The sequence below is a fragment of the Pinus tabuliformis genome, chromosome X, assembly GCF_031772625.1.
Source record: "Pinus tabuliformis cultivar Carrire ecotype Pingquan chromosome X, CPIR1, whole genome shotgun sequence".
Lineage (NCBI taxonomy): Eukaryota > Viridiplantae > Streptophyta > Pinopsida > Pinales > Pinaceae > Pinus > Pinus tabuliformis.
In genome coordinates this window covers 1,697,797,657-1,697,823,496 of record NC_142308.1, presented here as the reverse complement: position 1 = coordinate 1,697,823,496, position 25,840 = coordinate 1,697,797,657, and positions in this window count along the sequence as shown.

Here is a 25,840-nt window from a genome sequence, read left to right as displayed (position 1 = left end):
TTTTAGAAAACCAGTGAGCTCTTGTCTGAGGTAAACATGTCACCCTGGAAATAATATCCTATGTAACGACAATTTTGAATCCTTTAACCTCTAGAGCTAGTGTGAATTCCATAAAAAATTGTTTATTGAAACCCTGCAGCTTCTCAAAGTAGACTAATTACGCTGCATTCCTAAATATTTCTATGGCTTCTGGATGGTGTAGTAGTGCATCAATGGAATTTGGTTCATGACAGACTGCCACTCCTACCGCGGTTAATTCAGAGACTATTACAGGGTGACACTTGGTCAATACAAACACTTCAGTAGATAATATCAATTGAATGAAATTTTGCAATGGGTAGGGAATAATTTGTTGGAAATAACAACAAAAAATGCTATAAATAGCATTTCAGGTACCAGTGTTGTACATATCAACAAGGAATGAAAAATGGAAGTGCTAAAAATAGCATTTTGGGATACATTCCAATTTTAATTAGTCCCTAAATTAAAATTGAGAATTAAAATTCGAATTTGAGCTCAGCAGTTGTTTGTAAAATAATTAATTAATTCATCTTGAGTTAATTAGTTAGAGAAAATCAAACTTGAAGTCTATGTGAAGACATGCAACAATTATTCCTTTGATTAAGGAAGTTGTCCCTTAATTAAGGAGACAAGGATGAGTTGTATTTGAGTTGTAATTAGTTAGCTCAGTTAACTAAGTTAAGTCCAGTTAAATTAGTTTCAAACAGTTGGAGGAACTAATTGTGAGTTCAGTCAGTTAATGCATGCATGCATGCAACTAGTGTTCTCCAGATAACTGAATATTCTCTCATAAATAACTCATTCATGTCAGTTCAGAGAAAGACCCAGTTGAGATTAAAGGAAGGGATAGTGTATTATTAGTTGGAGGAATTTTCCTATAAAGGAAACTCATCCATGCATAAGGAATTATCTCCTTCGGGATTGCTCAGTTATTTCTGAGTTTGGTGAGTTGTGTGAGAGGTGAATTCACACAGGTGGCAGCCAGAGGACCCAGGAGAAACTGTGCAAGGAAATAGGAGGATTGGAGGACTGAAGGAAGGCACAGGTGTTGTCTATTTTGCCTATGAGCAGCAGTGAGGGATTGTACAGAGAGTTGGATAGCTTGAGAGCCAAAGATTTGTGTAATCCTGAGATATTTCCACTTGTATGATAATACAGATAGCAGGGTTTTTTAGTTGAGGCTTTCCCCAGAGTATTCTTTTGTGTTTCATGTGTATGATTTCTTCTTCTCTTTTGTATGTGTTATGATTGATCTTACTCAAATTGATTAAGCTTCTGCAAAGTTTGATAGTAGAAGTAGATCAAGTATTTTGCTTTATTACATTGCATTATCAGGTGATCTATAATGAGAATTTCTACATGGTATTAGAGCTAGCTGATCCATAGAGAAATTTCTACATGGTATCGAAGCAAAGGTGATCGAAGCAGTGAACGATATACGAAGAAGAGAAATCGAAGTAAAAAATAAAAATAAAAATCAAAATTGGGCTGCGAGTTTGCAGAGCAGATCTGAAAACTTTTGTGAAAAATTTTCAAAAACAAATAGTAGATCTGGATTCCTTGTGAAAAAAATACCCACATTCAAAAAAAAATTGGTTGAATCGAAGTTCGGATGAGGGAGATTTCGATAATTTAAAATCAGCTCTTTTCCAGAAAATTTCGTGACAGCAGGAAAGATGAAACAGATTGGTGTGTGAGCCAAAACATGTATGCACTTGAGGTACAAGATGCATGCAAAGCCTTGAGGAGCAAGTCAAATGTTAGAGATTTGGTGGTTGAGAGAGAGAGTAAATTACCTCTCAACATGCAGCCCCAGAAGAAGTCTCAGACAATTGTGGAGGAGCCACAATTGGAGATGTTGAGAGGAGACTGAGTGGAGGCATCCACTCATACAGAGACCTCCAGTAGGGGGGAATTTCGAGCCAAGTGGGCAGAAGGAGCACATGCATCCATACCTCCAGGTAGGAGGTGGGGCGATGTGGAGTGACAGTCCCCAGAAGGTTGGAATAGGGGTAGGATCATTGAGGTACCCAACCTTTTTTATTAGACCTTGCTACGAGAGCCCCGACGATGAGTAGTAGGACTAGATGAGTGGGTAGAGACAGATGCGGATGGAGCAGCAGAGAGAGCTACAGTGTAGGAGTCCCAAGACAGTGCAAAGCTAGTAGGCTGCAACAATGCGAGAGGCATAGGAGTGTTGCACCAGTGCAAGATGGCACAGAGAGGTGTGCAACAGTGCGAGATGCATGGAGTGTTGCAGCAGCTCAAAGGTTAGAGAGGGAGCACTTGTTAGAGGCAAAGGGATCTTCAGCATCATAGGGTGTTTCTAGCCCAATAGAGAGGTCAATTGATGCAAATCGGATCCATAATCAATTGTCATAGAACCGTGATTAAATCAGGATGAAAAATCTCGAATGAAATCCAAAACAGCAATCGAAAACACCCTGAACAAGTGGCCATGACAACTGGTGTGAAACGACGAGGACCTCGGTCAAAGCGTGCTGACCGAGACCGATGGAGACTGAGCAGGAGGTCGATGTAGCCCCTGGGAGCGCCGGAATGGGAAAAGGAGCTGATTTTCGATGCGCGTTAGCGCTTAGCGCTAACACGCATCGTTGGGCGAACAGGGCTGAAATGGTAGGGCTTAAGCACTTGGTCACATTGGGAGCCAAAGGACCGTGGGCGGAGAACTGAAAAGCGCCAATGTACGAAGGTGGGACCCACGACCTGGAAATCGGTATTTTTACCCGAGGTTCCCTTGAACGGTAAGAGGTTTTGGAAAAATTGGAGCGAGCACACTCAGCGATCGACGCGTGGCAGTGGAGGTGAGAGAAAAACTGCCGTGATCATGCGTTATCGGTCGAGCAAGTCAACCGCACTCGACGTGCGAATGACGTTGGATCTGGAGGAGCCCAGATCGGACGGCTGAGATTGCGCCCGATAGACAGAGCGGAACTGACAGAGAATTAAGCCGAGTTCTAAAGAGATTTGGAGTTCGTTGACCGCCACGGTGGAGAAAGAAATGAATCGACGAACAGGCTGGCGTTGTTCTCGTGAGGACACGTGGCTACTTCTCGAGCGATCATGCTGACGCCAAACAGGGAATTCCAAGCACACAAGCGACAGGCGAATCGACACAGGCGGGAGAGGAACCGAAGAGGTATGGAGGCTGAATGGATAAAGCCATGAACAGAGACAGCGAACAGGATCAGAAGCGATTCAGAGTGAAGAGTCGAAGTGACCAAGAGAGAAAATGGCACTAAACCCTGAGAGGAAGACTAAGCATAGAGAGTAAAGCCAAGTAGAGGAAACAGAGGGCCGCGCTGACCACAGGCAGCATCGAGCACCAGAGAGCTTGAAGATTCAAGCCTTCCCATAGAGGAATCTGTCCAAATTGAGCATCACAGTTGGCTCTTTCCACTGTAGACCGAGGGTCACAGAGCTGGGAGGAAGAACAAGAGTCTGTGTACTCCAAGTGGCTTGGGGAATCCAAGAACCACCCTACCAAGCAAAATCTGCTTCAGGAGAACTCACATTGAGTCCCTGTATTGTAATTTCTCTGCTCAAATACATAATAAAACAAGGCCACCACTGAAGCTGGACCGGAGACGTAGCCCTGGAGAATAGGGTGAACACCTTATTAAAAAGTGTTTGTGTCTTTGTGTTGCTTATTGTATTTCTTTGTTGTCTTTCCATTTATTTTCTATGTATTGGAAATCTGATCGATCTGTTGTTTCAGTAGCACATAACACACACACACCAGCACATGGGTCTGTAATACCTTTTGTTTAATAAATCTTCACTGAGGTCACTCATAGGGTGATTATCAGATCAAGTGGTATCAGAGCTCTAGGTTGAAAGCTTAGACAAGCTTGTGTTGGTTTAGCTGTGAATGATCACTAGATCAAAGCTCAAAATAAGAGAAGGAGATTTGGTGGAAACTAATCCTGAAATTGAGAGAGTCTATTCTCGAAAGACAATGTCAGAAGAAGGTTCTATAGGGCCAGACCCTCAATTTCTAGAAAGCTTCCTAGCTATAAAGTCCATGGTGGAAGAAATGTATAGGGACTTTAGAAAGCATAAGGGTGAAGATTCATCAGGCTCTAAGCAAGATAAAGAAGAAGATGAATCTCATTCCCATGACCACTCCAAAGGAAAGGGGAAAGAAGAAAAATTCCCTACACCTCTTAGTAGCCCTATGCATAATAAGAAAGCATCTTTGATTAAGTTAGATGTTAAATTTGATTTGCCTATATATGATGGAGATTTGAATGCTGAGCAGTTGGAAAACTAGATAAGACAAATTGATGTATATTGCAGAGTACAAAATATAGACTCAGATAAGAGTAAGATTCAGCTGGCAAGCCTACGCCTAGGAGGCACTGCCCTTGTTTGGTGGGACGGCCGAACCCAAGCTGATATGAGGAAGCATGGTAAGACCATCTCTGTTTGGAGTGACTTTGTTACTGCAATCAAAAAGCAGTTCTATCCATTGGCCTACATGCAACAAGCAATGCTGAGTTGGCAAACTCTTCGGAAGTTGAAAGGGCAAAGTGTACAAGGGTATACTCAAGAGTTCAGAAAGAGAGCATTGAGGTTGGGCATTTCATTAGACTCACCAGAAATTATTTTGAAGTACAATGGTGGGCTACACAGCTACATGAGGCATACCATCCTCATGTTTAATCCCACTAGTATAGATGAGGTATCTGTACAAGCTACTCATCTAGAAGCAAGAGGAAAGAATGGAAATCTAGAAGTTGGGGGACCATCCCAACCCACTGTAAGCAAGAGCAAGGAGAAAAGAAAGCAGAAGTGGAAAGCAAGGAAGGCTAACACTTCACAGAAAGGCAAAGCCTCATGCACTCACTGTAAAAAGGAGGGGCATGATGATGAGCACTGTTGGATTCTTCATCCAGAGCTGAGACCTAATAAGTTCGAAGGCAAGAAGAAGAAGACTGTTGCAGCTATTCAAAAAGATTTGGGGTCAGACTCAGGAGATGAAACAGTCATTGCAGCCACAGGTATAAAAGGTAAGAATTCTAAAGCATCTACTAGTAATTTTGCTCAATCTGTTATTGATGAAGAACATGAGAGAAAAAGGCGTGAACTTTTCCATATTTGAGTTGTTTCCAAATATCAAACGATTGATACTTTGTTTGATAGTGGCTCACAAGTAAATCTGATTTCTGAAGCAATTGTAAAGAAATTGGGATTAGCAACTACACCTCATAAGAAACCATACCCATTAGGATGGTTGAATGATAAAGCACAACTACAAGTGACTAGATAGTGCAAACTCAAGTTTTCTTTTGGGTCAGCATTTGTAGATGAGGTTGAGTTAGATATAATTCCTTTGGATATATGTGGAATTGTTTTAGGAAGTCCTTACTTGTATGATAGAAAGGCTATTTTCTATAGAGCTGAGAACAAGTATCTACTTGTTAAAGATGGAATCAAATACTTTGTAAGAGCTCATAAGCTCAAAAATAATTATACTCTCATAAACTCAGGACATACGAAAAGAATGATAAATTCATGCAAACAGTTCTTACTAATGGTTGTAAAGGAAAAGAAAACTGATAAAACCAATGTATTTGAGGGTTGTAATTCTGATCAGCAAGCTGATATAGAAAAGATTGTTTCAGAGTATGATGTCTTGTTTCAAGAACCTCAAGGTCTGCCACCCAAAAAGGGAATAGAACATGATATTATTTTGTAGCAAGATGTTCCTTTGCCTAACATTGGGATGTACATGTTATCTGCTTTAGAGAATGTTGAAATCAAGAAGCAGGTGCAGGAGTTGCTCGAGAAAGGGTTCATCAGGCCTAGCACATCACCATGTGGGTCACCAATCGTTTTGGTGAGAAAGAAAGATGGCTTGTGGTGAATGTGCATTGATTACCGAGCACTAAATAAGATAACAATCAAAAATCGCTATCCCCTTCCTCGCATAGATGATCTTTTAGATCAATTAAAGGAAGCTGTTTATTTCACCAAGCTGGATTTGCACAGTGGATACCATCAGGTCAGAGTTACAGAGCAAGATGCATGGAAGACTACTTTCAAAAAAAGCAGGGATTGTATGAGTGGTTGGTTATGCCCTTTGGCTTGACCAATGCCCCTGCTACTTTCATGAGATTAATGAATGATGTACTCAGACCTTTTCTTGATGATTTTGTTATTGTGTATCTAGATGACATTCTGATTTTTAGTAAAATGTGGGAAGAACATTTAAAGCATGTTAAGCAGACATTAGATGTTTTGAAAAGAAAAAAACTTTATGTTAAACTCTCCAAATGTGAATTTGGCAAAACCTCTCTAAATTATTTGGGTCATATAGTAGGGGGAGGTGAATTGAAAATAAATCCCTCTTAAGTGGCAGTCATTGTAAACTGGCCTAAACCCAAGTCTGCTACAGAAGTGAGAAGCTTCTTAGGAGCAACATAGTATTGGAGGAAGTCCATTTCAAATTTTTCCTCAATTGCAGCTCCCTTACATGCTTTGATAGGATTGAACAAGGTGTTTCAACGGGGAGTCAAACACCAGAAAATCTTCGACACATTGAAAGAAAAAATTAGTACAGCACCTGTACTAGCACTGCCAGATCTACAAAGACCCTTTGAGATCCAAATTGGTGCTAGTGACTATGCCATGGGAGCAGTGTTGACACAGCACGGTAAACCCATATGTTATCATTCTAAGACTTTTAATCCTGCAGTAGTTAACTATCCTACATATGATAAAGAATTGTATGCATTAGTTCAGAGTGTGAAAAAGTGGAAACATTACTTAATGGGCAAAGAAACAGTAATACATACTAACCATCAGCCACTTCAATATCTACACTCCCAAACTAAGTTGCAACAATCAAGACATTACAGATGGATGGGTTTTCTACAACATTTTCATTTAGTCATCAGATATAAAAAGGGCATACATAACAAGGTTGCAGACATGTTATCTAGACCCATTATAAATGCATCTACCATACTTAAGCATAATTCTATGCTACATAGAACAGTATGATCAGGATATGGACTTTAAATATGTATATGCAACTTTGAGTCAAGGCAAAAGAGTCGAAGAATTGGACTATCATGTAAAGGACCGACTCTTATATCATTGTGGGAAACTCTGCATTGCACAAATTGAGAGAGCAAAGATAATTAGGGAAGCACACACTTCTCTGATATCAGGTCACTTTGGGGTAAGTAAGACAGTTGCACAGTTGCAAAGGTTCTGTTATTGGCCAAGAATGAATGAGACAGTTTCTAGATATGTAAAGGGGTGTGCTATGTGTGCTAAAAGCAAGCCCAGTAACAGAAAACTAGCCTTGTACATGTTATAGACATTTTTGGGCACTGCAACCCCAATCATATATGTCCATAAACAAAGGGCTTCTGAGTCCCTAAAAGTGTTGTTTCATGCCCTAAAGGAACAAGGTTAGTTGATTACATCATCTCACAGAAGTTCTCCACAGAAAACTGCTCAGAACTGGTCAAAACTGGACCATACAGGTTGCTCAGTGCTAAGGGTGCGATGCATCTGACCTGCCCAGTGTAAAAGGTGTGATGCATACTAGAAAGCCCTTCTATAGGGTGCGATGGGCGAGAATGGACAAATGGCATAGGCAGTTTGCGAGGTGGATGATCATGGAATCTTCCAGAAGCTTCTCCTGTGACACTTGCCTCTCTGAATTCGCACAGGGATGAGTAAGAGATCATCAATCTCCAAGTGGAATCAAGAAATATTAGAGAGAAGACACTAATCAAAATCCCAGAAGCTGACTCACCTCCCTGCAATCATCTATATATGGATCCCTCATCCCATAGATGTAAAGGTTGGAATTTTGTATCTTGTAAGGAAGTGTTGTTGGTTTCCTAGTGGAATATCATAGTGTTGGGTGATATAAGCTTTTACTGAGGTGAAGAAGGGCTTTCATGCTGGGAGGATGACGCTGGGTCAGATCAATAGGTTGTAATCCTCTCTTCTAATCTCTACATCAATAAAGCTATTCAAGTTTTCCTCCACATTCCCGTACGTCTGATAGTATATGCATTTGTGTGGTCAATATATATCTGGTCCTATATTGTTTATGATTGTAGATCTCTGCACTTTGAAGGTATTATGCTGCTTTGACTTTGCATGTACTCTTTGAAGCAAAGTGGTCAAGGAAGAAGCGGCAAAGACCTGTCGGTGAGGAGAAGGAACAAGCAAAGAACCAAGCGAAAGATCGAGGTTGATATTCTTTGATCCTCTCCTATCTACTTATCATAAAGGAAAACGAAAGTAACTTTAATCTGTTTGTTTCTAAGATAGCTACCCGTCTTAGTGGGACTAGCAGCTCTACATCGACACTAGATTTCCTGATAACAAAATGGCGACTCCGCTGGGGAGCGAATAGCTTGTTTGCTTGTTTATATTTGTTTGCTTTATAAACTTAAAGACGGAGCGTGAAGTCAAGCCAGCTATCCTTCGAACTGCATTTGCTATGCAAGTGCAAATTAGATCAATGTTGCTTTAGTCTATCTCCGGGTTTTGTTTATAAACTGAACAATCGATTTGCAAACATCCTAATTGCCCTAGTGGTGGCCCTTGTAACCTCATTAGATCAACCCCTGTGATTTCTATTTACTGACTACCATTAGCTCGGCCTAAATCCCTGAACTAGGCTGTAAACTGTGACCAAAAACCAAGTTGAAGTCTCGTCCCTAGACCATCGAACTTTCTCCTCTTGGGAATCTGGATGCATCGCACCTCCCGTGTGCAGTAGGTGCGCTGCATCGCACTTTCCCTGTGTTGCAGGTGCGTTGATCAGATAAGACCTCTTCTACTTCCATATTTTGGTTTCTTTGTTCACTCTCTTCAACTTTATTCAGGAGTTTTGTTGTCTGTGATCAGTATACCACTGTGGAAACTCCCTTCCTTTGCATGATTCCACCTCCATAGTACAAAGAATTGTGAATGTTTTTATGTATTGTGTGCTATTTACAGTTCTCTTTTACAAAAATTAGCGTAATCAAACTGTCGTCTTTTGATTTGGAAGTGTCGCAAGTGTCGTTTTCAATCAAAGAAAAGAATCCTATCATTCTTGATGGTCAATTATATAGTTACTCTTGTATTTGATTTGAATTAGTAGTTTTTCAAGTGTCGAAAGCAGTTTTCAATTCAAAGTCACAAAGTGTCGTCATTATCTTCCTTTCATTTTTGAAGAGAAATGTGTTAGTACTGTCGCTTTGAAAAGATAATTCAAATTTGTACTCAACATTCTTTATGTCATTCACACATTAAGAAAGCAGAAAAAAAAATACATGCATGTGCATTTGCATTTAGATTGCTTGTTGGTTTGATTTAGGACAGTGCATCTAGTGTGTGCTCTCTGCTCTATGTTGAAAGAATATCATCTCTCTTTCTTTAGTAGCTAGGATTTTCATTGCAAAAAGAAGATTAAACGATTGTTTATCATCTTAGATTGCATTTTAGGAATTATATATCTACATCACGCGGTGAACCTGAAAGGAAAATTTCTTAAGAAAGATCAACTGTAAAATAAATTCAATGAACATAGAAACGCTTTGGAACCTAACACACAACATTTAGAAGTCTAGGCTAGAGACGTATTCCAGCATCATAAAGCCCGGTAACTATCGCTTTCCTTGTTGGTTGGGTGATTCCTCCTCTTTGAGATGACAAGTTCCAGTATGGACTTGTGCTCCCACGTACCGTCGAGTATATATTGGGAGACCACAATAGGCTATATCCTTTATCCATAGGAAGTTGTGTCTGCCACCCTATCGATCGCAATGTACTGAACAGAGCATTCAGGAAGATTGACTGCCGTACCGTAAAAAGTATTCTGTAGTTTTTTGATTGGTTTGGTAATCCCTCTGTCTAGATTTCCAGAGTAGTCTCTTTCGTTCCTTTTCAGACTCCTTAAAGGAAAAGGTCCATCTGAGAACTTGTCACTTCAGGCTCATTTAAAATCGAAGGAGACTAGAGTCATCTTTTGTTTTTTCTCGACTCTTAAAAACTAAAAAAGCAGGTTGTGTCAAAGCGTCTAAAATTTATTTTAATCAGAATAACGTCATTGTGTTAGAAAATTATATATTACAGAGCAATGGAACACATAAAATATTGCAGAAATATAAACACAGAAAACACACAAAACAAGAGAGACACAGATATACGTGGTTCACCCAGTTTGGGCTACTTCCACCCCGAACAGCCAGTCCTTCCTTTCTATTATCCAGCAAAATGAATAGACACAACCTACAACAAATCTGTTGTAATATCCTCTGTTTTCTCTCACAGTCTCACTTCTCTGTTTCTCGCTCACACAGAATACACATCTATCACACAGCCTCAAATACAATACCCTCATACAAAGAGAGGGGTTTCCTTCTAGGGAAAAAAAACCCTAAACTAAACATAAGTTCTACCGTCAGATCATCCGCCTAATGAATGGCCCAGATTGACTAGAAATTACTATACTTTTACAAGGCAATTTTACAGCTGTTTTTAGCTTCGGAGGCGCTACCCCCGAAACCCCCCGCCAGGGGGGCGCTCCCAAAGGTCGCAGCCGCCCCCCCTGGACCCCCCCTGCAGCGAATATTTTACGGGCGGCGTTGCCGCCCCCATTTCGAACTAGGGTCCTATGTGGTGATACCTTTGAATATAGAAGATAATCAGGCTCCACACCCAACAATCTCCCACTTGGAGACTGATTGTATTAACTCCACCGCTGCTCCATTTGCTGGACAATGACTCCTCTTTGGACCTGGTTGTTTCTCATCTTCATCGTCATCCTTGAAGACCAACTGAAACTGAGCATATTCTCAGTTTCTCCCTGGTTACAACTTTTGTTAGCATATCTGCAGGATTCTGGCTAGTGTGTATCTTTTCCAGCTTCAACTCTCCATCTTCCAACACTGATCGTATGAAATGGTACTTGAGCTGCATGTGTTTAGTCCTGGAATGAAATGTTGAGTTCTTTGCAAGATGAATGGCACTTTGGCTATCACTGTATAACGTGCCCATATCATGCTCCTTACCCAATTCACCCATAAACCTTTGTAACCAAATCATTTCTATACTAGCCTCTGTAGCAGCAACATACTTTGCTTCTGTTGTTGAAAGTGCAACAACACTTTGGATTTTTGAAACCCAACTGACAGCTGTTCCTCCAACAGTAAATACATATCTTGTAGTGCTCCTCCTGTTATCTCTGTCACCTGCCATATCTGCATCAACATATCCTTGTAGGCAGATGTTTGAACCACCAAAGCATAATGCTTGATTTGTAGTACCTTTCAAATATCTGAGAATCCATTTCACTGCCATCCAATGTTCCTTTCCTGGATTGTTCATGTACCTGCTTACAACTCCCACTGCATGTGCAATATCAGGCCTTGTGCAGACCATTGCATACATTAAGCTTCCAACTGCTGATGCATATGGAACTTTAGACATATAATCCATGTCTTCTTGGGTCTTTGGGCATATTTCCTTTCTAAGTTTGAAATGGCTAGCAAAAGGTGTACTAACTAGTTTTGCATTGTGCATGTTAAATCTTTTCAACACCTTTTGTATGTACTCATTCTGAGACAATGTTAATTTACGATTTTTTCTGTCTCTAGTTATTCTCATACCAAGGATTTGTTTTGCAGCTCCCAAATCCTTCATTGCAAATGGATTTGCCAATTTTCTTTTGAGCACATTTATTTCCTGCATGTTAGATCCTGCAACAAGCATGTCATCTACATACAATAACAATATAATATAGCTGCCATCATTTTGCTTTTTCAAATAAACACAATGATCAGAGTGACATCTAGTATAACCTTGTTCAGACATAAACTTGTCAAATTTTAGATACCACTGCCTTGGAGCCTGTTTTAATCCATGCAAGCTCTTCTTCAACCTGCACACTAGTTTCTCCTTCCCTTTCACCTCATATCCTTGTGGCTGCTGCATATATATCTCTTCCTCCAAATCCCCATGGAGAAAGGTTGTCTTTACATCTAACTGCTCAAGATGCAAATCTTCAGATGCTACAAGACTTAAAATAGTTTTGATTGAAGTCATTTTAACAACAGGAGAAAATATTTCATCAAAATCAATACCTTTCTTCTGTGCAAACCCCTTCACCACAAGTCTAGCTTTATACCTCTGTTTTCCTCCATCTTCTTCCTTCAGCCTGTAAACCCATTTATTCTTCAATGTAGTTTTTCCTACAAGAAACCTGACTAAATCCCAAGTCTGGTTATGCATTAAGGAGTCCATCTCTTCTTCCATGGCTACCTCCCACTTCTTCCTGCTTTCAACCTGCATTGCTTCTTCATAACGTTCGGGTTCACCGGAATCAGTCAACAATAAATAATATAATGAAACAGAGTATCGTTCAGGGGGTCTACTTATCCTGGTAGATCTTCTAACACCACTTTCAAGTGTTTGGGGTGCCTGTTGTTGTTGTGGTGGTTTTGTTGTTGTGGTTGTTGATTATTATTATTTTCAGACACCTTTACTTTTTCAGTGATTTCATCAAGAACTGCGTATTCCTTGTTTTCCTTTTCCTGTTTCTTTTCCTGCAATTGATTCTTATACAAGACCTTTTCATTGAATATTACATCTCTGCTCCTAATGATTTTGTGATTTTCGTAATCATATAAGCGATAACCAAAATCATTAACACCATATCCAATAAAGGTACATTTCTTTGACTTTGCCTCAAGCTTTGTTCTATTTTCTTTATCAATATGGACAAAGGCCTCACAACCAAAAGGCTTTAAAATAGAGTAGTTTACCTTTTTACCTATCCATGCTTCCTCTGGAACACCACCATCCAAGGAACTTGAAGGCCCTCTGTTTATTCAATAAACAGCAGTATCTACAGCATCTGCCCAAAACTGTAAAGGCAATCCTGCATGCAATCTCATGCACCTTGCACGCTCCATGATTGTTCTGTTCATCCTTTCTGACACAACATTTTCTTGTGGTGTTCTTGGAACTGTCTTCTCTCTACGAATTCCATGCTCTAAACAGTACCTATCAAACTCTTTGCTGCAATATTCACCTCCATTGTCTGATCTAAGACACTTCAATTTCTTTCATGTCTCAATCTTAACCAAAGCTTTCCATTTCTTGAAAGTATCAAATACATCATATTTATTCTTAATACAATAAATCCAAGTTTTTCTAGTTGCATCATCAACAAAAGTAACATAATAACGAGAGCCACCGAGAGATGATACCTGAGCAGGTCCCCATACGTCTATATGCACAAGCTCTAATTTTTCGTTCTTCTTTTCTTTCCCAACTCTGAGAAATCTGACTCTCTTCTGTTTTCCATAAATGCAGTTCTCACAGAAGTCCAAATCAACATTCTTCAAACCCGGCAACAAATTCCTTGAGTGAATAATCTTCATCCCCTTTTCACTCATGTGTCCGAGCCTATGATGCCATAATGCTGCATCTGCTCCTTTGGAAGTTAAAGCATTAACAGAGTTAGAAATACCATTGCATAAATACAATGTACCAACCTTTTCGCCTTTTGCTATTACCAGGGCTCCTTTAGTGACCTTCCAAGCTTTATCTGTGAAAGTTGTCACACAACCTTCACCGCCTAACTGCCCTGTTGAAATCAGATTTTTCTTTAGATCTGGAACATGCCTTACCTCCTTTAATAGCCATTGGTTTCCATTATGTTGTTTTACAAGAACCTTACCCATTCCAACGATTTTACAGGGTTTATCATCACCCAGACGAACTTGTCCAAAATCTCCTTGAACATAGTCATGAAAGTATTTCTTATCAGGTGTGGCATGGAATGAAGCCCCTGAATCTACCACCCAGGAATCAGTAATATTTTCGAAAGAAAGAATCAAATCATCTTGTAACACCTCACCTGTCACATTTTCTTCATGATTGTTTTCTTGTTGTGCATCTCCTTCTTTTCCCTTCCGAGATCTACAGTCTTTCTTTAGGTGTCCTTTCTTTCCACATTTCCAGCACACTATCCCCGATCTGGACTTGGATCTGCCTTTCCTTGATTTACTGCGATATCCTGAGCTCTTTCCTCTTTCCATTTTTCTTCCTCTAGACTCTGCACTCAAAGCATTTCCTGATGTCTCACCGGAGCTTTTCCGTCGCATTTCCTCGCTAAGGATAGCACCGACAACATCATCAAACTTTAAAGTACTAGATCCAGAAACGGAGTTACTAATGGCCATTACCAAACCATTCCAACTTTTTGGTAATGAGCACAAGAATAACAGAGCTCTAACTTCATCATCAAAGTTTACCCCTACATAACTTAACTGACTTGTAACTGTATTAAAATCATTTAAATGGTTTGCAACAGATCCACCTTCCGACATATTCATATTAAATAACCGTTTCATAAGAAATACCTTGTTTGAGGCCGAGGGTTTTTCATATAGTTTCGACAACGTCCGCATCAAACCCTCTATCGTGGTTTCCTTCGAAATGTTGAAGGCAACTGATGCATCAAGGCACAACCGTATTGTTCCGAGTGCCTTTCTATCGAAAAGGTTCCATTCTTCGTCTTTCATACCCGTTGGCATCTTTGTTTTTCCGCCCAATGGTAGGTATAGATCTTTCTGATACAGATAATCTTCCATCTGCATCTTCCACAGCGAGAAGTTTTGGCCGTTAAATTTCTCGACCCTAAACTTACCATCTTCTGCCATTGCTCCCACTCGAACCAGGAACCCTTCTTTCCTGCGAGTTTATCAGCCAAATAGACCTTCGGCTCTGATACCAGTTGTTAGAAAATTATATATTACGGAGCAATGGAACACATAATATATTGCAGAAATATAAACACAGAAAACGCACAAAACAAGAGAGACAAAGATATACGTGGTTCACCCAGTTTGGGCTACTTCCACCCCGAACAGCCAGTCCTTCCTTTCTATTATCCAGCAAAATGAAGAGACACAACCTACAGCAAATCCGTTGTAATATCCTCTATTTTCTCTCACAGTCTCACTTCTCTGTTTCTCGCTCACATAGAATACACATCTATCACACAGCCTCAAATACAATACCCTCATACAAAGAGAGGGGTTGCCTTCTAGGGCAAAAAAACCCTAAACTAAACATAAGTTCTACCGTCAGATCATCCGCCTAATGAACGGCCCAGATTGACTAGAAATTACTATACTTTTACAAGGCAATTTTACAGTTGTTTTTAGCTTCGGGGGCGCTGCCCCCGAAACCCCCCGCCAGGGGGGGGCTCCTAAAGGTCGTAGCCGCCCCCCCCCCCCCTGGACCCCCCCTGCAGCGAATATTGTACGGGCGGCATTTCCGCCCCCATTTCGAACTGGGGTCCTATGTGGCGATACCTTTGAATATAGAAGATAATCAGGCTCCACACCCAACACATTGTTCCCTCGTTGGTCTTAGGTTTAGAAAATGGAGTCCACCAACCAAGGATTTCCCCTTGGAGGAAATCCTGGTCCTTTATCCTCTTGGGGAGATGTTGGTGCACCTCATATGGCCACATTGTCACTTCCAGGATTGACGATTGGCTTGCCAATATGGCTCTTCTCGACCTCTGTCGTTCAGAATACCATGATTCCTGAACATTCAAGTCAGCGACTAGATGATACTAGAGTTACCCCCCAACCTTCTACTTCGTTTGTTTCTCCCTCTCCTCCTTCCTCTTCGCTTGATGAAGCTGGTAAAGCAAAAAATCAAGTAACCAAGAAGGAGAAGAAGGGGAAGGAGAAGAAGGAAAAGAAGAATAAGGAGCCAAAGGCAAAAAGGGGTAACCATGCATCATCTAGCAAAAATCCACACATGGCACCGTCCAGACCTAAATCTCCATGTGTCATTTGCAAAGGGGACCACTATCATCAAGATTGTCCTTATATCCCCCAGATCTTAAGGGACTGGTCTCCTCGTTTGCACAATCCAGTGTCATCAACCTCTGACGATCATGTTGAAAGCACACCATCAACTAGTGAAAACGAAGTCTTTGGACAGAAAGGAAGATGTAAATTTCCTTGCAAACTGTGCGAAGGCAATCATGCCGTCCACCGTTGTCCTTTCCTGGACGAAGCTAAAAGAGTCTTGGATAACCGTCCCGCTTCACCGCTGCGGCTTCCTCCTGGATACAAGAAACTCTTGCCGAGTCCATCGCTAGTTGAAAATCCGACCGACACAACTTTGTGGTCGATTGAAGCATCTATCATTGAAGATAAACCCGTTGAATCCATACCAGACGAAAGTCAAAAGGTTGAGGTGGCAGTCGACCCGGTCTTGTCTTTAGAAGGTCCATCTTCAGATGATACAATCACCGAAGAGAATGAGAACGACACCGTTCAAATTCTTTTCGTAAACACAGACTCCGATGAACATGGGGGCAATCTACCCATTCCTTTACCGCAGGAAGGAAGTTCACCAGAGTCATATCCGGCCGTTTATTCGGTCCCACCTCCAAGCAACCTAGTGGTTTCCTTCGATTGGAATCTACTAGGCAGACCCCGTCTACCGTCTAATGTACCATTCTGAATCATTGTACAAGCTTACAGAATGGTCATGGTCGGTACTATCATAGATGAAGGGGCTTCTGTGAGTATCCTTTCCTCGACTGCTTGGAAAGCACTTGGTTTGCCAACGCTTATGCCTCAGATGAGAAATCTGACAGACTTCGACAAAGGAACCAGTCGACCGTTAGGTATCCTTCCAAATGTGCCTATAACTTTGAGAAGGAAAACCGTGTATATGAACGTAATGTATTCCAAGGGCCTTTAGATTACAATCTACTCCTTGGGCTTGACTATATTTATTGCATGGGAGCCATTGTCTCCTCACTCTTTCGAGTATGTGTCTTCCGCATGAAGGCAGAGTGGTCCAGCTTGTAGACCAGCTTTCGTTCCCCGGCTCACACATGGCAAATAGTCAAATACCATCCCTAAATGGTCTTTTCATGCAAGGAATGTCTCATCCATCTCCAGTCCATCCACTTGAAGAACGCGAGTAATTCAGGGGTCGTGACTGAAACCAGGGAGAATGCACCCTGGTCTGCTTCGGTAGAAAAACTCTGGGTATAGGGTAGGTTTCTACGAAGGATATATGACTAGTCTAGCACCCGTCCGTATAGGAAAATGGGATTAGATCGGATAAGATACCTTCATTAGAAGGTATGCCTTTCCTGATAGAACAAATGTTTTGTTTGCAAATTTAGGGGTAACCTATAAAAGGTAGGCCTTTCCTGACAAAGAAAATGTTTTCTTTGCAAATTGAGGGGTAACCTCGAAACTCTACTTCACTATACCAGGGGGCATGCAAACCTTTTTGCATGCAAGTGAAGAGCGACCATTTCTTTTCTTAGTTTGTAGATTCTCAACCCTTTAAACTCGTAGGATTGGTCGTTCCTGGCTTACATAAAGAAAGGATATGGAGCAAAGCTTCGAAAGGTGCAAGCTCCATAAAAATGGAATCTACCGATGAGATGTCCTTATTATACGACTAGAACGAGCAGTTTTTATGTGAAGTTCAAGCTCGTTAAAAATCAAACCTAAGCAATGAGCAAATGTTTCCCCCAGAGTTTAAGCTCATTAAAGAATGAACCAATTTCCGGTAAATAACCATTGTGAATGCATTATCATCAGCTCCTGAGCCTTGGTCGTGTCCTCATCATCACCTCCACTTTCTTTTAGCCAATCATTCACTTCCATTTGATTGTTTACCCCTTTTTAGGAACAGCTGTGAAGAGTGATTCTGTTAGCCATCCTTGTGACACTGTCGTGATTGGAAAATTCCAAACCTTACCTAGAATCAGCTGCTACCTGAAATTATCACTCGTTGCTCGAAAAACGAGTCTCCTTTAAGCTCTTTTCGTCTGACTCATAAAATATGAAAAGATTGTCGAGTAGTTGGCCTCTCCAGCTCGTTAAAGCTGTCGGGAGTGCTATCCCTCCTCTAGATTTTAATATTTTTGGACCTAAGGGATTATTACACAAAAAGATCGAGCGCTTGTTTTGTTCGACTCATTAAAATTATCAAAAATTCATCCCCTTCGTATTATTTTATACTTTTTCGGACTTAAGGGATTATATGACGAAAAAGGATTATTGGAGTTTCCTTTATGCCCCTTTTCAGACTCTCTAAAATTGAAAAAGGGCCGAGTTATCTTTATCGTTAAACTCGTTAAAACCAATACCAACAAACTTGTCCATATAAACAAGAACGAGTTTCACTGTCACTAGGCTCGTTAAAACATAGCGACGGGTTTGCCCGAAAGGAAAATTATATAACAAGCATATGTTATCCTCCTCAAGCTTGATAAAAATAAAGAGGTACTGGTCAGCAATGACTGGGGAAAAATTGGGAAGAAAACTTGAAGAAACTTTATTGGTAGTGAGTCGCTCTTAAACATGACACTTTCACTCCATCACCATGATTGAGTCGGGTTGGGTTATTCCGTTCACCGGTCATATTACCATTGGTCCACCGTACCATCCATCTTTGGGGTTAATGCTACCAATCCATTTTAGTGTCGCCGATATGTTCAAGAGAAGTCGATCAGAGAATTCACCAGCCCATCTTGTGTCTCATCTGCTACAATACCTTTACATTTCATTCTTTCATGACCGCCACCCTGAACCCTGTATCATCAGATCGTTTTCACCTCCAAAAGTCATTTGCTCTGTTCCATGTCATAGATTTGGGATTCATTAAGGCCCTCCTATGATGGGTCACTTCTTGTCGACATCAGCTCATTATCCAAGAAGTCAACCTAGGAACAACCCGTTCAGTACTTTGAAGCTTGCATGCCTCAATGGCAAGTTTCTCACTTTCAGCGATAGGTTTACATCAATGGCCTTCGACCGAGAGATTTTGCGTGGTGTTAAACACCAAGTCCCATTTTCACACCACGCGAATTGTATTGTCGTACCTTGAGGGTCATCATCATTATCGGTGATTCCTCTCGCGCCTATTAATAGCTTACATCATTGGCTGGTAATCAGGCGATGTCTTTCCATGTTCGACTCCAGAACATTTTTCACATGGATCGACTTGTACTTCGGGCGAAGATTGGACGAGTTTGAAGACCCCGGATCTAGTTTCATCCATCCAGGCTGTGATATATTCAGGAAAATAAAGACATCAAATGTACATCATTGCTGCATAGATGATCATCCGAATCAAAGGATGATGGCTCTATCAGAATCATCAGTTTGCCACACAGACGATTGTCTGTCCTATGTACATGAAAATGAATTTATAAAGCTAAGCATGGGAATGCCCGCCTCAGCTAGATCATGAAAATGTTATGAAGATAATGTATTGTATTGTATCTTATTACAGGTCGCCTTCTAGTTTGAAAAACCTCAGATCCTCATGATAAAGCATTTCACCCGACATCAAAAGATTAACGACCTCATGCTTTAGGGGGCAACTGTTATAGACATTTTTGGGCACTGCAACCCCAATCATATATGTCCATAAACAAAGGGCTTCTGAGTCCCTAAAAGTTTTGTTTCATTCCCTAAAGGAACAAGGTTAGTTGATTACATCATCTCCCAGAAGTTCTCCACAGAAAACTGGTCAAAACTGGACCATACAGGTTGCTCAGTGCTAAGGGTGCGATGCATCTCACCTGCCCAGTGTAAAAGGTGTGATGCATACTGGAAAGCCTTTCTATAGGGTGTGATGGGCGAGAATGGACAAATGGCATAGACAGTTTGCGAGGTGGATGATCATGGAATCTTCCAGAAGCTTCTCCTGTGACACTTGCCTCTCTGAATTCGCCCAGGGATGAGTAAGAGATCATCAATATCCAAGTGGAATCAAGAACTATCAGAGAGAAGACACTAATCAAAATCCCAGAAGCTGACTCACCTCTCTACAATCATCTATATATGGATCCCTCATCCCAGAGATCCGAACGCTGGAATTTTGTATCTTGTAAGGAAGTGTTGTTGGTTTCCTGGTGGAATATCATAGTGTTGGGTGATCTAAGCTTTTCATGAGGTGAAGAAGGGATTTCATGCTGGGAGGATGATATTGGGTCAGATCAATGGGTTGTAATCCTCTCTTCTAATCTCTACATCAATAAAGCTATTCAAGTTTTCCTCCACATTCTCGTATGTCTGATAGTATATGCATTTGTGTGGTAAATATATTTCTGGTCCTATATTGTTTATGATTGTAGATCTCTGCACTTTGAAGGTATTATGTTGCTTTGACTTTGCAGGTACTCTTTGAAGCAAAGTGGTCAAGGGAGAAGCGGCAAACACCTGTCGGTGAGGAGAAGGAACAAGCAAAGAACCGAGCGAAAGATCGAGGTTGGTATTCTTTGATCCTCTCCTATCTACTTATCATAAAGGAAAACAAAAGTAACTTTAATCTGTTTGTTCCTAAGATAGCTACCCATCTTAGTGGGACTAGTAGCTCTGCATAGACACTAAATTTCCCGATAACAGTACACTCCATTGCCAGTTCCTTCTCACCCTTGGGAAAGCATTTCCATGGATTTTGTTGGAGGGCTGCCTAAATCTAGGAAAGGTCATGATTATCTATATGTTGTTGTGGATAGGTTCAGCAAAATGTGTATTTTGATATCTTGTAGTAAACAGATTACAGCTGAACAAACTGCAAAACTATTCTTTGAACATATATAGGTTCATTTTGGATTACCCATTTCTATTATATCTGATCGAGACACCCGATTTGTGGGGAAGTTTTGGTCCAGTCTGTGGGAACTAATGGACACCAAATTAAAGAAAAACACATCTTTTCATCCACAAACAGATGGCCAGACAGAAGTAGTTAACAGGAGAGTGATCCAGTTATTGAGAGGATATTGCAACAAACACCCTAAGCTTTGGGATGAACACTTGTGTTATGTGCAGCATGCTTACAATAGAGCCAAACACTCTTCTACCCAGAGATCTCCTTTTGAGACCTGCTTCGATTTCATACCAAGGTCTCCCTTAGATTTTGTCTTTGGTAAAGATACCATGGTTGATGGACACGGTGATGTGGACAAAGCAACTAGGTTCATTGAACAGATCCAGGAGATCCACTAGGCAGTACAGGAACAGCTGGAAAAGAGCCAGGCCAAGTACAAGGCTAGGCATGATAAGCATCGGATGGAGCATAGTTTTCTAGTTGGAGACCAAGTCTGGCTGTACATCAGCAAGGACAGGATGCAAGGTGAAGTCGTGATCGCAGATTGCTTGAGGTTGTTTGAACCTTCAATGATTGAGGACCCTGAAGAGCAGAGTCAATTACCTTATGTTGATGACCTGCTACCTGTATCTCTTAATGAGTTGCAGGAAGATATAGTGCTGGACAGGAAGGTAAGGACGACGTGCAATGGACAGGTGGAGTACCTTAGGATTGGGCGTAAAGGTTTGAAGCCGAGCAATGCGAAGTGGATTGAGATTGGACAAGTGAGACAGCAATTTCCTCACTTAGTCAATGCTTGAAGAAAACCAACTTTTGGTGGTCCAAAAGCTTTTCAGTTGGGAGGCCATGATCCAAATCAGATCCATAATCGACTATCATAGAACCATGATTAAATCAGGACAAACAAATCTCGAATGAAATCCAAAACAGCAATCGAAAACACCCTGAACCAGTGGCCATGGCAACCGGCACGAAACGCTGACTGAGGCCCATGGAGACTGTGCAGGAGGTCGATGTAGCCCTTAGGAGTGCAAACAGGGCTGAAATGGTAGGGCTTAAGCACTCGGTCATGTTGGGAGCCAGAGGACCGTGGGCGGAGAACCGAAAAGCGCCATCGTACGAAGGTGGGACCCACGACCTGGAAACCGGCAGTTTTACCTGGGGTGCCCTTGAACGGTAAGAGGTTTTGGAAGAAGCAGAGCAAGCACACTCAGCGATCGATGTGTGGCAGCTGAGGTGAGAGAAAAACCACTGTGATCACGCGTTATCAGTTGAGCAAGTCAACCGCACCCAACGTGCGAATGACGTTGGATCTGGAGGACACCAGATCGGACAGCTGAGATTGCGCCCAATAGACAGAGCGAAACTGACAGAGAATTAAGCCAAGTTCTAAAGAGATTTGGAGTCCGTTGACCGCCACAGTGGAGAAAGAAATGAATCAACGAACAGGATGGTGTTGTTCCTGTGAGGACACGTGGCTACTTCTCGAGCGATCATGCTGACGCCAAACAGGGAATTCCAAGCACACAGGCGATAGGCGAATCGACGCAGGTGGGAGAGGAACTGAACAGGTATGGAGGCTGAATGGATAAAGCCATGAACAGAGACAGCGAACAAGATCAGAAGAGATTAAGAGTGAAGAGTTGAAGTGACCAAGAGAGATAGTAACAGTAAACCCTGAGAGGAAGACTAAGCATAGAGAGCAGTAAAGCCAAGCAGAGGAGATAGACGGCCGATCTAACCACAGGCAGCATCGAGCACCAGAGAGCTTGAAGATTCAAGCCTTCCCATAGAGGAATTTGTCTGGATTGAGCATCACAGTTGGCTCTTTCCACTGTAGACTGAGGGTCACAGAGCTGGTAGGAAGAACAAGAGTCTGTGTACTCCAAGTGGCTTGGGGAATCCAAGAACCACCCTGCCAAGAAAAATATGCTTCAGGAGAACTCACATTGAGTCCCTGTATTGTAATATCTCTGCTCAAAGACATAATAAAACAAGGCCACCACTGAAGCTGGACCGAAGACGTAGCCCTGGAGAATAGGGTGAACTCCTCATTAAAAAGTGTTTGTGTCTTTGTGTTGCTTACTGTATTTCTCTGTTGTCTTTCCATTTATTTTCTATGTATTGGCAATTTGATCGATCTATTGTTTCAATAACACAGAACACACACACACCAACACATGGGTCTGTAATACCTTTTGTTTAATAAATCTTCACTGAGGTCACTCATAGGGTGATTATCATATCATCAATTAGGAGATTTTTTGTTTCTAGAGTTGCTAGAGCGACAACACTTGGGAGAAGTGTTGGATGCAGAACATTCCAAAGGTTCAGGATCGAGTTTGAGTTGAATGCCTTTCTTGTTAAGAGGGAGTGTTGGAAATAGCAACAAGAAATGCTAAAAATAGCATTTCAGGTACCAGTGTTGGACATAGCAACAAGGAATGAAAAATGGAAGTGCTAAAAATAGCATTTCTATAAATAGAATTTCGGGATACATTCCCATTTTAATTAGTCCCTAAATTAAAATTAAGAATTAAAATTTGGATTTGAGATTAGCAGCTGTTTGTAAAATAATTAATTAATTCATCTTGAGTTAATTAGTTAGAGAAAATCAAACATGAAGTCTATGTGAAGACATGCAAAAATTATTCCTTTGATTGAGGAAGTTATCCCTTAATTAAGGAGATAAGGATGAGTTGTATTTAAGTTGTAATTAGTTAGCTCAATTAACTGAGTTAAGTCCAGTTAAATTAGTTCCAAATAGTTGGAGGAACTAATTGTGAGTTCAGTCAGTTAATGCATGCATGCATGCAACTAGTGTTCTCCAGATAACTGAATATTCTCTCATAAATAACTCGTGCATGTCAGTTCAGAGAAAGACCCAGTTGAGATTAAAGGAAGGCACAGTGTACTATCAGTTGGAGGAATTTTCCTATAAAGGAAACTCATCCATGCAGAAGGAATTATCTCCTTCAGGATTGCACAGTTATTTATGAGTTTGGTGAGTTGTGTGAGAGGTGAATTCACACAGGTGGCAGCCAGAGGACCCAGGAGAAACTGCGCAAGGAAATAGGAGGCTTGGAGGACTGAAGGAAGGCACAGGTGTTGTCTATTCTGTCTATGAGCAGCAGTGAGGGATTGTATTAAGAGTTGGATAGCCTGAGAGCTAAAGCTTTGTGTAATCCTGAGATATTTCCACTTGTATGATAATACAAAGAGCGGAGTTTTTTAGCTGAGGCTTTCCCCAGAGTATTCTTTTGTGTTTCATGTGTATGATTTCTTCTTCTCTGTTATATGTGTTCTGATTTATCTTGCTCAAATTGATTAAGCTTCCGCAAAGTTTGATAGTAGAAGTAGATCAAGTATTTGCTTTAGTGCATTGCATTATCAGGTGATCTACAGTGAGAATTTCTATATGGTATCAGAGCTAGCTTAACCATAGATAAATTTCTACATAATTAAAGTTACCCTTTCAATGAATTCAATATTTCAATGATAAATGACAACTACCAGTAATGATTTCCAAGTAGTCACATTGAGTTTCACCAATGGCAGTAGGAGTAAGAGCGGAAGTGGGTAATTATGTATTTAGGATATGTTTATTATGCATCTGCCAGATGGTAATTACCGAATTTTGCTTACCGTACACTCCTCTCCCCCAGCTTTATTAAAAAATTTGTCCTCGACATGTGTAATATAAAAACTCATATCTAATGCCATAACGAGGTGCAAAACACAATGTTATTGTGGAAGCTAAAATGAATGCTAAAAACAATGCCATAACCAAGAAATAAAAAGGATGTCACACATGAAGGTATATACAAAGCTACCTCGGGAGCTAAAGATGAGGCTAAACTGGGTGATATAGACAACAATAATTTCGGCTATAAATAGAGTAAACTTTAGTGTCGACTATCTATGATTGGCATAAAAAACGCAAAAAATAGCGCCATCCCGATAATTAGAGTCATTTTTTTCAAAATGGTGGAGAAAAATACAATAAAACAGTCAATGGAAGCAAAACAGGGAGTTAATCACAGGGATTTGTTGTAGTGAGGCCTTAAGGGGCTAGACCTAGCCCTAAATCACCTGTGACGCTGAAGGAAGAGCTAAAAATGTTAGATGACCAGTCTTTGTGATGAAAAATAGAGCCCAAACCCTAGACATCTAGGCTAGGTGAGGGATAAATCCCTCTAAAAATCAATATCCCCTTCAGATCTGCAAAGTTCAAATAAAAACCCCAACAACTATATACAAAAAAAATGAAAAAATATTAACAAGGGTTAGATAATAAAAAAATTACAAAATCATGTACTATATTCACAATTATTTATGGCTCTTATAAGAAGATTTATTCCTTAGTGCAAAAATAAATTTAAATAGATAAGAGAAATGTTTTTTTATGACAAGCAATAGCCAAAATCTTTGCAAATAAAATCGTTAGATAAGTCATGACTTTAATCAAATGGGCTCTTGAGTTTTCTTGACTTGAGAGTGGGTTGGTCTAGCTGAAGACTTCCCCTCACGCCCAAGATCTGAATGCTTGAATTCTCTACACACTTAAGATACAATTATTAGATCAATAGAGGCATAGAAAATATAATAATCCTTAAAATCTAGAGATACCTACTAGATAGATCAAATTAAAATGTTTCTCTAAAATCCATCAACTAATGCAATATATGTGTGCAAATAATTGATCCAACAACTAGAAATTGAAATAATAGCTTATAGAATAATATTTAGTAGAGTATTAAGCACATGATCCATAAAATATTACCACAAGAAGTTGAATAGGAACAGCACCATGAATAAGCCCCAAAGACTTTTTCTATATTAATCCAAAAAATGTTTTACAACCATCAAAGCTTGACTTAGAGCTCTATTACAAATATTTTCGATATCAAATGAAGAGAAAATAGCTTCCTTATATAGAAAATAGAGAGATATAGATTCCCCTCCAAGTGGAAAATGGCTCCTGCCAAAGAAGTTCACAAATTTGACTTGATCCGAGGGAATAACGGCTAATTGATGTTTGATCCATGCAAAAATTAAATCATGTCCCTCGATTTGGAAGAAGAAATTTGAATTTGTAATGAAGGCTTTGATCCCGATCCAAAATATATTTTTTCCAACCTTTCTTCCTTAA